Source organism: Molossus molossus, unplaced genomic scaffold (assembly GCF_014108415.1).
Source record: "Molossus molossus isolate mMolMol1 unplaced genomic scaffold, mMolMol1.p scaffold_m16_p_5, whole genome shotgun sequence".
NCBI lineage: Eukaryota > Metazoa > Chordata > Mammalia > Chiroptera > Molossidae > Molossus > Molossus molossus.
Genome location: NW_023425388.1, coordinates 41,735,734 through 41,750,746, shown reverse-complemented (window position 1 = coordinate 41,750,746; position 15,013 = coordinate 41,735,734). Strand labels below are relative to the sequence as shown.

At 36.3% G+C, this 15,013-nt stretch overlaps 1 protein-coding gene across 1 annotated transcript in view; it reads right to left on the bottom strand.

Moving 5' to 3' along the window:
• The window catches only part of NAALADL2 (N-acetylated alpha-linked acidic dipeptidase like 2), an 881,081-nt gene that overhangs the window by 98,373 nt on the left and 767,695 nt on the right, over positions 1-15,013 (bottom strand). The window lies entirely within an intron of this gene.

Sequence of the window (15,013 nt, the reverse complement as noted above, 5' to 3'; positions counted from 1 at the left end):
TGGAGGATAAATAGCATGCTATGGGTTACTAATGAGATCCAGGAAGAAATGAAAAACTTCCTAGAAACCAATGAAAACGAATACACAGCAACACAAAATCTAGGGACACAGCAAAAGCAGTCCTGAGAGGGAAGTTCATAGCACTATAGGCCTACCTCAAGAAACAAGAACAATTCCTAATTGACTTTCTAACCCTACAACTTAAAGAACTAGAGAGTAAACAAAAAGAAAAAGCCAGAGCTAGTAGGAGGAAGGAAATAGTAAAGGTCAGAGTGGAAATAAACGACATAGAGACTGAAAAAACAATTCAAAAGATCAATTAAACAAAAAGCTGGTTCTTTGAAAAGATAAGCAAGATTGATGGACCTTTAGCCAGACTCACCAAGAAACAAAAAGAAAGAAACCAAACAAAAAAAAAATCAGAAATGAAAGAGGAGCCTGGCCGGTTTGGCTCAGTGGTTAGAGCGTTGGCCTGCGGTTCACAGAGACCGGGATTCAGTTCCCGCTAAGGGCATGTACCTTGGCTGCAGTTTGTCCTGGGCCCTGGCTGGGTCGTGCGGGTGGCAGCCACTAGATGTGTCCTTTTCACATCGATGTTTCTCTCTCTCACTCCTGCTCTATCTGAATAAAAAATGGAAAAATGTCCTCGGGTGAGGATAAAAAAAAAAAAAAAGAAAGAAAAAGAAATGAAAGAGGAGAAGTAACAATTGACATCACAGAAATACAAAGGATCATGGAAACATACTATGAACAATTATATGCCAACCGATTGAACAATCTAGGAGAAATGAATAAATTTCTAGAAACACACTGCCTTCCAAAACTGAACCAGGAAGAGATAGAAAACTTGAACAGACCAATAACAACAAAGAAAATTGAAGATGTAATCAAGAAACTCCCAGCAAATAAAAGCCCAGACCCATATGGCTTCACAGGGAAGTTTTACCAAACATTAAAAAAAGATATAATACCCATTCTCCTCAAACTATTCCAAAAAATTTAAGAAGATGAAACACTTCCAAACTCATTTTATGAGGTCAGCATAATCTTAATTCCAAAACCAGATAAAAACATTACAAAGAAAGAAAACTACAGGCCTATATCCCCAAATGGGATCCAGCAATACATCAAAAAAATTATTAATCATGACCAAGTGGGTTTCATCCCAAGCATGCAAGAATGGTACAATATTTGCAAATCAATAAATGTGATACACCACATAAACGAAGGGAAAGTTAGAAACCATATGATTATATCAATAGATGCTGAAAAAGCATTTGACAAAATCCAACACACATTTCTGATAAAAATGTTCAGCAATGTGCGAATAGAGGGATCATATCTCAACAGAATAAAGGCCATATATAAAAAAACCTACAGCCAACATCATACTCAATGGGCAGAAACTAAAAGAATTTCCCTTAAGAAAGGGAACAAGACAGGGATACCCACTTTTACCACTCTTATTTATTATAGTACTGGAAGTCTTAGCCACAGCAATTAGACATAAAGAAAAAATAAAGGGGATCCAAATTGAAAAGGAGGAAGTGAAACTGTCATTATTTTCAGATGACATGATATTGTACATAGAAAATCCTAAAGACTCCATCAAAAATCTACTAGACTTAATAAATGAATTTGGCAAAGTAGCAAGATACAAAATTAATGTCAAGAAATGGACGGTATTCTTATACACCAGTGATGAAATCACAGAAAGAGAAACTAAAAACAAACAACCCCATTTATCATTGCAGCAAAAAAATTAAGATACCTAGGAATAAACCTAACTGAAGAAGTAAAGGACCTCTTCACGGAAAATTACAGCTCATTGAAACAAGAAATAGAGGAAGATATAAAAAAGTGGAAGCACATACCTTGTTCATGGATTGCAAGAATTAACATCATTAAAATGTCCATTCTACCCAAAGCAATCTATAGATTCAATGCAATCCCCATAAAATACCAATGACATACTTCACAGAACTAGAACAAACACTCCAAAAGTTTATATGGAATCAGAAAAGACCCCAAATAGACACGGCAATCTTGAAAAGGAAGAACAAAGTAGGAGGGATCACATTACCAGATTTCAGGTTATACTACAAAGCCACTGTAATCAAAACAGCCTGGTACTGGCACAAGAACAGGCAGATAGATCAATGGAACAAAATATTGACCCAAGACAATATGCTCAATTAATATTTGTCAAAGGTGGCAAGAACATACAGTGAAGTCAAGACAGTCTCTTCAATAAATAGTGTTGGGAAAATTGGACAGCTACGTGCAATTAAAAGCCAAAAATTGAAGCTAGACCACGACTTTACACCATACATGAGAATAAACTCAAAATGGATAAAATACTTAAATGTAACTCGTGAATCCATACAAATTCTAGAAGAAAGTGCAGGCCACAAAATTTCAGACATAGCCAGCAGAATTTTCACTGATATAACACCTAAGGCAACAGAAACAACGGAGAAAATGATCACATGGGACTACATCAAACTAAAAAGCCTCTTCTGCACAGCAAAAGAAACAACCATCAAAACAGAAAGGGATCCCACTATATAGGAGACCATAATCATCAATCATACATCAGATAAGGGGTTAATTTCCAAAATATATAGAGTGCTCACACAACTCAACAAAAGGAAGACAAAGATCCCAATTAAAAAAATCGGCAGAAAAACAAAATAGACATTTCTCCAAACAGGACATTCAAATGGCCAAGAGACATATGAAAAAATGCTCAACATAACTAATCATCAGAGAAATGCAAATTAAAACAACTATGAGGTATCACCTTACACCTGTCAGAATGACTGTTATCAAGAAATCATCTAACAACAAGTGTTGGTGAAGGTGTGGAGAAAAGGGGACTGTAGTACACTGCTGGTGGGAATGCAGAGTGGTGAAACTACTGTGGAAAACACTATGGTGTTACCTCAAAAAGTTAAAAATTAAACTTCCATTTGACCCAGTGACCCCACTTCTAGGAATATACCCTAAGAAACCCGAAACACCAATCAGAAAGGATATATGTACCCCTATGTTCATAGCAGCATTATTTACAATAGGTAAGATCTGGAAACAATCCTAGTGTTCATCAGTAGATGAATGGATTAAAAAGCTGTGGTACATGTACACAATGGAATACAATACAGCTGTAAGAGAGAAAGATCTCTTATCCTTTGAGATGGCATGGAGGGACCTGGAGAGTATTAAGCTAAGCAAAACAAGTCAAGCAGAGAAAGACAAATATCACACTTATTTGTAGAACATAATGAACTAAACAAACTAATGAACAAAATTGACCCAGATACATAGATGTGGGGTACAGTCTGACAAGCCTCAGAGGAGGGGGGTCGGGAGGAAAGAGATAAGCCATAGAACTTATATGCATGTATGCGTGACCAGTGGACATAGACAACAAAGCTGGGGATGGGGTGGGGGGGTTGAGGTAGGGGGATAGGGTGGAGGGTATCAATGGGGGGAAAACAAATTAATAACAAATAAATAAAATAAAATGTTTCAAAATTCAAAAGAAAAATGGAAAAAAATCCTCAAAAAACCTTATCACTCTATTTACACTGAAAGAAAACAATAAAGCTTGTTGAATAACATCTACGAATGATATTTTTATGCACACTAAATTAGTGACGTGAGTAATTGACATTTCTCATCTTTTGAGTACTAGAATCTTTTCTTAATCTCCTCCTTCTGTAATCCCAATGAGATTTTAAACATCCATTTTCTGAAGTTTTAGAAAATGTATATATTGAGAGCCTTTGCTCACCCATATTTGACTCTTTATCTAAATTTCATTACCTCTCTGATTTTATTATCCAGGGTTCTTGAATTCTTCTTTTTTTAAATGATTTTTCAATTTTATTTTCTAGAGAGAGAGAAGGGAGAGAGAGATAGGAACATCAATGTGTGAGAGAAACATGGGTCGGCTGCCTCCTGCACGCCCCACACTGAGGATTGAGCCCAAATCCCGGGCATGTGGCCTGACCAGGAATCGAACTGGGACCTTTCAGTGCATGGATGATGTTCAATCCACTGAGCCACAACATCTGGGCAAAGGATTCTTGAATTCTCTCTCCTAGGTCCTATCACAGTCCAGGACGCAATGTGATTTGAATGGTTGGAAATGAAATAAAACACAAAAACAGTAATAATAACAATTTCTGGTGATGTTTACTTAGCATGTTTGGTATAACCAATCAATTTTTCTCAACTTTGCTATGTAACAATAAGATTGTGTAGTTATAGTACATGTCTTCTGACCCTCTTGCAACTTAATTTATCCCCCTCAACTCTTAATAGATATGGGACTATAGTTTGAAAACCGTGGATATTTTTTTCCACTCCCTTTATTCCTCCAAAGGCACAATACCCCTGCTCTGTGTGCATAGCCACATTTTCAAGTTGTCCAAATATGAATGACCCAGAAGTCAGAGTAGGAATTCCGGAATAAAAATTCTCCCAGGTGCCATGAAGGACTACAGAATCAAGCTTTGTCTGTATATTTATACAGTCACTATGTCTATATTCTCTTTATACATATTTTGTGTCTATACTAAAATTCCTTCTAAGCATAATTCTTAGTGCAGAGAATATTACTAAAGCCCCCAAGGTGTTTTGAAGGGTATTTCACCATATTTGCTTAATGCAATTAAATTCAGTTGGTAATAATTTCAAAGATGGAGTTTAGAATTAGAAAGAAAAAGAGAGCTAAAGGTGATAGAAAAAGGTGTAAATACTCTTGGATTGCAGCTAATAATGCCCATTGGGTAAAGGGGCATTTCAAAGTCATAGCCTGAAGCTTGTGGAGATTTTGAAAAAGGCTAAAGAATGTGAATGTCAGAAGGACAAATCTCTAAACGGTTTTAGAGATTTCATCAAGAAGAAAGGGAACTTTTAAATCAATGTATCCTGCTAATTGCAGTAAGTTGCAGAGGATTCACTGGGAATGTTTGAAGTGGCTGAGGAGAATAATTCCGCATTTACCAGGTAACCATGTGATAGGTCAGGTTTGACCTACCATGTACGTCAAGTTGCATGCGGGGAGACCAGTTCCTGGTTTTGAAACTTTGTCTGATTTTCCAGTCCTTAACATAAGCAATTTAAAAACCTTCATCTGTCAGGCTTCATGGGAAGTTGCCCTCCTCGCTTGGGACTTGGTGCATTCCCAGGGCTCTAAAGGGGACCCTTTAAGGGGACTGGTGAAAGGGGGTCTCTGAAGGGGATCATCGAAGGGAGGGGGTGTCCCTGAAGGTGGGCCCCGAAGGCTCCCTTGTCACTCATTCTCTTCACTTTGCACACTCAGCCTAGGTGCCCTCATTCCTAGGCCTCTTTATCTGAGGCTTTGGGCCAAGGTCCTCCTCAGGGGTCCCCACTAAGGCCTCCTTATTGGAGGGATAGAGGAGACTGGAAGGAGAAAGGAGAAAATTCAGAGACTTTTCCTCACTTCTGGCCCTTCCTCCTTGCCCTCCTCTCTACTCCAGGTCAATGAACCGCCTGAGCCTTTTGTTCTCCTTCAGCAGAGAGACCACCTCCACCTCCGTGCTGATCTACCTGACCTTTGACTGGGGCACCTTTCCACGGGGGGAACAGAACAGGGGAGTCAGTGCTCTCTCTGGTTTTAGATGTTGGCTTATAGCATCACAGTAAGTGATTAAAGGCTTCAGTCTTTCATTTTTAGCTTGTTGCTTTAATTGGTTCCTCCCACACCTAATACAGGGTGTGGCAAAAGTAGGTTTAGAGTTGTTCGTATGGAAAATAATACAATAATGAATACATAATAATACATGGATAAACTGCATGTTTCACGTACTCACAACTGCAAACTTACTTTTGCCCACCCTAATTCAGCCCTGTCTCTCCAGTTATAGCTAAGCTCCTGACAATATAATGATGTAAGGATCTGCAATAGTACTGAGTAAATAACTTTGCTATTTTTAACACAAAAATATGGTTAACCTATCAAGATAATGTCTAATTCTTCATAGAAAATATAATACCCATTGAGAAAACAAACACTGAGTAAAACTATTATTTAGGTTACTTATACAGCCTCAACAAAAAGTATGCATTAATTTCTCATCCTAGTGAACCCATAGAGTCTTTGTCCTAAGAAGGCTATTTTCTTCTATGTCACAGAACTCTCACACAGAATTTTAACTTTAGCATTCCTAAACATGCAGGTCACTCATCTGTGCTTTGAGAATCTTTGTTACTCTTCAGTTCTGTATACCAAATACTAAGGCAGTGTGAGGCTTGGGAAGAATACACGCTCTGGACCTGATGTCCTGACTCTTACTTAGTAGACCCACAACCCAGGACCAGTTAGTAATCACCTGGGACTCTTCTACCTCAAAGGTTGTTAGGAAGATTAGGTGGGGCTACTATGTAAACCGCTGTCCGTTCGCATCAGGATTTGATACTCATAAAGATACGCATGAACAATAATATATTTAATGAGTAGCAATAGTACACTTGATCTCTCTGAGCCACAACATCTACCTCAAAGATATATTATCAGCTTAAAAGTGCTAATACACACATGGAACTTAGAACAATAAGTAAATATAGCTCATTATGTTCTATGTATTGATCTTACATCACCATCATCATTGTCAGCATCTAATCATCAATACATATGTAGGGTAAATGAAGCACACTAGAGAAGAACTATAACTTAGAAGAATCTATAATCAGTGATCATAAATTAATAAGACTATTTTGTTTTTGTCTAGAAATTTTACAATCTCTAGAAATTTTACAATCAGATCACTGTCTTCCTTCAAAATACAGTTTATCACTTCTGGAAAATACTGATAGTGCTAAAAATATTTTTGAAACATATATATATATTAAAAACGAGTTTATAATCTATAAGTGAGAAAGTTATTTTATGAATTTATAATTACATCTCAGTTTTAAAAATTTAATTCACAATACCCAATTTTATCATCTGCTTCATTTACTAAATTACTTATTTAATAAGTAATTGCCTGTTTTGTTTACCAAATTACAATTACTTACTTATTTCAGATTACCTGTTATTGTTTTACAGAGACAGATTTCCTATTTAAAGATACCAATTTGCCACTTTTTAGGAGTTTATGATATCTTCATTAAAGAAAGTTTTTCTCTGTCTTTGAGCAAATCATTTATGTAGAATAAGACTCAAATTCTGGCTCTGTCACCTTATAACTTTGTAACTTAGACAAGTTACTCAAACTCTAAGAGTCTTCATATAAAACTGGAAATGATGATAATAGTTTAAATGCCACAGAATGAAATTGAATAAGATAATATGTCCAGAAAATGTAGAAGAGAATATATTCATAGCAAACTCCACGTAATTGAATTATAGTACTTTTGCCACTTGTTTTATTTTGGTCTTTCTCTAACACTGGGCATCCTTCAAATAAAGATATACATATTTTACAATAGTTATAGAAAAACTGATATTTTAAAAAATACATATTTTCAAAATACATAATTTATAAAAAATCATATATTTTTAAGGAGCAAACATGACTGGAGCAGTCATTGGAAACTGTCATAATAAATCTTCATACAGGAAATAATGTAAAACTAAAACGTAATTATATTATTTAATCAAAGTAAGACATTGAATACTATACTTAAAATTGTATTTAATATATTTATATACAAATATACACTAATTTTCACAACAGGAAATTTTCATTAAAACAAATTAATTTAAAATCTCTTTACTAGCTTACTGTCAGAGCCAATTATTTGTCTTTATTTTTTAAAAAAATTTTATAATTCTTACCCGAGGATATTTTTCCATTTATTTCCATATTATTTTACTATTTCCATATTAATTTCCATATTATTTCAGATAGAGCAGGAGGGAAGGAGGAAGGGAGGAAGAGGAGAGAGAGAGAGAAACATCGATGTGAGAGAGACATATCAATTGGTTGCCTCCCGCACGACCCCAACGGGGGCTGAGGATCAAACCTGCAACCAAGGTACGTGCCCTTGGCCAGAATCAAACCCAGGATGCTTTGGTTCGTGGGCTGATGCTCTAACTGCTGAGCCAAACGGGCCAGGGCCAATTATTTGTCTTTAAATGTTTGAACATGTACCATCCATTTGTAAATGAAAACAATTCTGAAATCTGCCATTAAATTCGATCATTGCTTTGCTTATAATTTATAAGATGGTCTATATCCAATCCAGGAATTAAGACATACAGTTATGCTTTAATAAGCTGTTAATATCCTTTATAATTAAATAATGTATAGAACTCTATTGATTATGTTTATTGTTACTTTTGTCATGGTTAGCCATCATCTAATATCCACAACTACTTCTTATTTTATTATAGCATGACAATGCCCAAGGTATATAAATCTTTTTAATCCTCAACTGACGATATATTTTTACTGATTTTTAGAGAGAGGGGAAGGAGGACACACAATGAGAGAAACATTGATGTGACATAAAAACATTGATGGGTTTTCTCCCATAGGTTCCATGACTGGGGATCAAACTCACCACCTTTTGGTGTACAGGATGATGCTCCAACAACTGAGCCACCCTGCCAGGGCTGCCCAAGATATACTAATCAGTTTTCAATAAATTTCATAGAGAAAGAATCATAAAATCTAAGAAAAATGGGACACAATCTTGTGGCAGAAAAGCAGCTAAAACTAAGGAATGAAGAAATGGCAGTCAGGGGAATTATTTATTTACCCATTGTAATGGTTATTTTATACCTCAACTTGACTGGACCAAGGGGTTACCAGATATTTGGTCAATTATTATTCTGGTGTGTCTATGAGCGTTGTTTTGGATGAAGTTAACATTTAAATTGGCAGATAGCAAAACCAATCATCCTCCCTAATATAAGCGGGCCTCAGCCAGTCAGTTCAAGTCCTGATTAGAAGAAAAAGGCTGAACTTTCTTTCTTTACTAGTAAGTTCTTTCCTATCTTTGCCCTGGACATTGGCTTCTCCTCTTGCCTTCACATCAGCTTTTTCTAGTTTCAAGTCAGCTGCCTTTCAGATGGGACTATACCATCAGCTCTTCTGGTTCTCAGGCCTTCAGACTCAGATGGAACTAAACAATCAGCTCTCCTGGGTCTCTGGCTTGCTGACAGCTCGCCAGAAGATCTTGGATGTGTCCACTTCCATAATCATATGAGCCAATTCTTTATAATATCTCTCTCTATATATATAGATATAGATAAAGGTACATATATAGAAATTAATATATATATATATGTTATACAGATATCTAGATATACACATCTAGATATTTAGAGATCTTTATATTCTTTCTTGATAAATAAGAATTCAATATGAATCATTGACAAGTTATTAGATTATTAACTTTACTTTGGAAATATTGGGCTATACAGACATAGTTAATGGTTATATTTTTTGCTTTAATTTAACCTTTAATAATTTAATTTAACCTATTAACCTTTAATAATTCTCTGAAATTCTTATCAGCATTCTATCTAGCTGTATTCCAGCAAATACAGGGACATTATACTCAGCTTTTGACATTTAACTTTTATGTTGATTTGCCTTGATATCTCTCCTTTTGATTTTGTCATATGTTTCTACAAGGGCATTACATATTCAACTGTTACAGTAATATCACAATAGATAAAATAAACTGTGTAACATTTTCCTTCATAATAGAATAAGTGATGGATACTGGAATTTTAATAATAGGAGTTATATTAAGGAATTGAAAATTATAGAAATACGAATCAATGCATTTCTAATTCTACCCCTGTAGTTCACAGACAGATATAAATATGCCTATAAAATAAAAAATTAACAAAGTAAATATAATAAATGCTTATTTTAAATGAAATTCTTTAAGTGGCTATGCAGTAATTTTTAAAGTGTTATTTTTATTTATATTTGTATTATATTTTAACAGACTAAATTTCTGCCATGTCTCCATTCTCTTCTGAAACATGTTTCAGGTAATAGAATTTTACAATCTATTCCACAATCTAATGTAACTGCTCTATTATATTTATTATGTCTTCATCTCTCAGTGCTATACTCTGGATTAACTATTCAGTGGTAAGCTCCAATTCATTAATTCTTTCTGCAACAGTGTCTTGTCAAATGCAAAATCTATTGAACTTTTTACATGTCAATGACTATATTTTTATTGCCAAGTGTCACAAGTGCTTTTTTTTGCATTTATCTACTTTTAACCCATTTATTTTGTATTTATTTACTTATTTTAAACATTTTTCTCTTTTTCCTTTTCATATATTTTTATTGATTTTTTTAGAGAGAGAGAAAGAGAGAGATTAGAAACATGGATGTAAGAGAAACATCAATGTGAGAGAGAAACATTGATCGTCTGCCTCCTGCACACCCCCTACTGGTGACAGAGCCTGCAACCCAGGCATGTGCCCTGACCATGAATCAAACTGGGACCTCTCAGTCCATGGGAGGATGCTCACTTCACTAAGCCATACCGGCTGAGCTAATTCATTTATATTTTGAATTTAGAATAAGCATATGTATTATAAAGTTACATGACAACTTTTCAATACAGAATTTATATTCACAATGTGTTTTAGCTATCTTTCATATAATCATAAAATATGAAGTTAAGAAATTATATATATGTTTTTAATTTGGAGATTGGGTTTCTAGGTTGAAGTTCACTTGGGTGAAAGTTTTTTGTTGTATTTTTTTTTTTTTATCTCTTTATGATGATTCCTCCCTTTCCAGTGGGATTACGTTAGTGCTACAGAGAACTGATTTGAAGTAATAATGACATTTTAGCACTTAAGCCCCATGAAGTTATTGGAAAAGTCAACCTTGGGATGATTCAACCTCTAAGCCAATTTAATTGGTTCACTTACTAACATTTTAGATTTACAGTTTATGAAAAGCTACAGCTACACATGGAAACTGATAACAAGATTTTATTTTTTAACTTAGCTTCACTTGCCACAGAGCGAGCTGCACATCAGGTCCCCTCTCCAGGCACCGAGTAGGTTTTGCTCTCACTTCAGAACTGAGCATGAAGACACACTGCGTGGGAAATGAACCCTTGAATGCCAATACCTGCATTGATCTGAGTTTTTAATTTTCTATTGTTTGATTTAGATTTTGCTCTGTATTTGGAATAAAGGGAGCAAATAAAGAAAACAGAGCCATTGTGAAAAACAGTATCAAGTATTTTTATAATGTTTTAGAATAATCTAAGAAACCACACAAATACATGTGCATGGCCTTCAAGACTTTAAAATAAAAATTTGTACACATTTCAGACAACAAAATGTCTTATTGTAGATCATTTGTCAGCTTATGATGGTATTAAAACTATAATATTTAAATGCTAATATTTATAAAGTATAATAGTGGTTTGAATAAAACCAATTATTCCATTAACATAGAAATGTTCTGAAAACATAACAAAGGAGGTTTCTATGAGTCATAACAAATATGTAAGCTTCAGACTACATATGCAGTAAAAGCCACCAAAGTATATTTTTTGTGTAACAAGGAAAGGCATTTTAAAGATACCAAACTATCAAAAGAACAAGGTTTTCCTGAAATGTGATGTTAAGGTTAAAATACCTCTGAACTTATAACATCTCAAAGCAATTGCTGTAAACCTCAGGGCACTTCTGAGCTCTTCAAAGCTCTCAAAGATTTGCTACCAGTGATTATAATTTCATCCAAAGGTAAGGAGAATCTCTTTTCCTCACCATTTTCTTTTTTTTTATTTTCAGGCAGGTGAAAATGGGTGCGAAGTCATCCTTCTTTTCCCCACCTTTTCCCTTTTATCAACTTGATTCTACACTGTGCTATCTGGAGTTGTCTGAGCTCAAGGTCCAAATTCTGTTTCTGCTTATTTATTACATTCTTCACTGAGAAATCTTTGCTCAAATTGAGTTTCTGAAATGCATGACACAGGCAATTTTCATGGTAAGAAAATCACTAGCAAATACAGCCTTCCCTCCCTTCTCAGGCACAGCGGTTGCTGATGTTAATGGAGCTAGTCATTTGCTTATCACGGGTGAAATAGATTTCATATTGATTGGTTTGACTCAGGACTATGGTATTCCAATTAAGATAGCTAAAAAGAATGATAGAATCGTAAAGCAAATATATAGTATAAACGGAGCCACTTCAAAATGGAGGCTCAGCTGCCACCCAGAGTAACTGCCTTCACTGTCTTTCTACTCACACCTTGGAATATTGAAACTCTGCGTAAGGATCTTTGAACTGAGCCTAAAGGAGCATTGTATTACAAATCATTGTTTGCAAAGCTACCAGGGAAGCCTGCATTATGCAACCTGACTGAAAATGAAAGACATTCTTTAGAATTAGCATCCCTATATTAGCTGATCTGCACCTATAGAAATGTCTCTCTTTTATTTATGTAAGTATTCTCCTTCCCTTTCTCATAAATAACCCTTGCCTAACCTCCTAATTGGAACACTATTTGGACCTCTCCCTGAATCAGTTCTGCTTGAATCGGTGCTTCCTGAATAGCTATTCTTTTGGATTTCAAATAAATGCTTGTTTTCTCTCACTCTGGCCTTCTATTTTGAGGTTAACATCTAAACCCCAAGTTAAAGAAGCAGTGATACAGTGGCATACAGATATTTACTGTGCTACAATTCACAAGCCATTGCACATTACAGATGATGTTCAAGCTCAAGCCCCAAAAGGACTATACAGAGAAATGAAAGTGGAGTTTAGAGGAGAAAAATTACATTTGACTGCGATAACATTCTTTTTTACTTTAGCATTATTCATACATCAGTCATTAGCCTATCCCTCAAATCTCTTTTTTCAAAAAGAAACTGTGTTGTATAAAGTACATTCTATCAAAAACAACAACTAATATCAGTAGTAGCAAACCTTCAGCACAAAACTCTTTTAGACCTGACTCTGAAGTTCGCCCTCTATAGCGTCTGTTGTGTCTCCACTATTAAATAATATCACAGGGTCATAAGTACACACACCATGTCACTGGAGTCAGGGCCGGTAGCTGGCAATAAGCTACTCTTTGCACTGTACTCGTTTATATTATGTCGAATACCAAGTTTAAGCATAATGTTGTGTTCCCTGATAAAAAGTACTATATATATATATATATATATATATATATATATATATATATATATATATTCTAATGAGAAAATAACACATTTTAATGAGACCCAAAATGCCAAAAAACAAAACCAAACCTAGATGGGAGTGTTAGTGTGGTAGCTGGGAGTTAACAGAACAGAAGGGAGCTACATGGGCTGGGCATGATTGAGTCTGGAGGTTACACTAACTCAGGCTTAAATCGGGAAGTTACAGCTTCAGACACCCCAGGGGATAGCTGAACCCCTGCCAGGGAGTTTAGCATCTATCTGTCCCCTAATGTAGGGAGGAAGGACCAGCATTCCAACCTCCCTGGGGTACAGCCCTTCCACTCAACCACACTATGGCGGGGAGACTAAACAATAAAGGGGACATTTCTCTGTTGGGCACATGCACAGTAGAAACCAGATGACGAGGCAAGATTTGAGTGGCATAAAAGGGTGGAGTCAGTCCTGGAAAACCTGGGAAAAAGACTGAATTGGAAAGGGGAGAACTCAACACAAGCCCCTGCTGGATCAGGAAAGAGACTGATTCATTCGAAAGAAAGCTTACCCCTTCTCAAGCCCAGGCCCACCCTGGTAGCACATGTTCATTCATTCATTTGCCTGTTCACATACATTTTCTCTCCTGTAGCAGCCACATAGCTCCAAGCACGGTTCCTTGCAGTGAGCAGACTGGCGGCCTCCTGGGCCCACGTCTAGGTATGGCCTGGGTATGGCTGCATAGCGCCAGATGGAGTACAGCCGGAACAGAGACTAAGCTAGCAAGACTGGAACAGAGATTGAGCTGCACTAAGCTTTGGCATGGACTCAACGGAACTACAGCAGCTTCTGATGCCCTGCCAATACCAGGCCAATGGTACAGCATCTCTGGGCCCTGGTCCTCCAGGGCTTAGTGAAGACAAGTGTGGGCTTGTGGTCCCCAGACGGGACTCAGTCTGTGGCAGGACAGAGCTGAGCCATCTGGTTATGGATGAGACACTAGGCGCCTGGGGCAGTTCTTTATTATTGCTCCAGTGAATCTGACCACTACACCTCATCTCCTAGGTGTAGATCCCCAAAATGCTTTTCTTGAGACTCTATGGAAGAGCCCTATTTTCACCGGCAATGGGAACACACACCTTAATTAAAACTACGATGTTGTCATTTTACTATTGAATGGCCCAGCAACCAGGCTCTATCTAACCCTTTGTACCTTCCCAATTCCTCATGAAATCCTTGAGAGGCTGAGGATTTCAGGCAGGTCTGATTTAACTGTGAATATATGGAGACAGCTAAAGACTGCCTACTCAGGTAAAGTGAAGACCTGAGGCAATTATCAGAGTAACTGAAGCAGAAAAATTTCCTACTGAGGGAGAGATAATGTTTGCTTGAACTATTCAGATCGGCCATCTATAATAATTAAATTCGTTAACTAGCTCCTTCACTTAACTTTGCAAAGGAAGACAAAGCCTTGTTGCTATTATAAATACACACGCAGGCATCTCAAATATTTGTTAGTTTACAAAATACTCTATTGATTACTTGTAAAATAAGTTTATAGGTTTAATGAACTGTAGTTTCCAGAGAATTAGAAGAAGACATCCCTGTGGGGAATTATAAAGATGGAAAAAGAAGGATAAACCATAACAATAAGGTGTTTCTGATGCTCTAAGGTCTATGCCCCATCCAATTGCCCTACTGCAGGTGAATCTTGTACACACACACACGCACACAAACACACACACATCATTATGCCATTTCTCAGCCACCAGAAATCCATATTACAATTTTAATACATTTATTGATTTCATAATAATTATGATAATAAGAAAGCCAGTGATCCTTCAGCCTTAAAGACAACAGGCAGCCTTCTTCAAACATGCAAGAATATGAAGA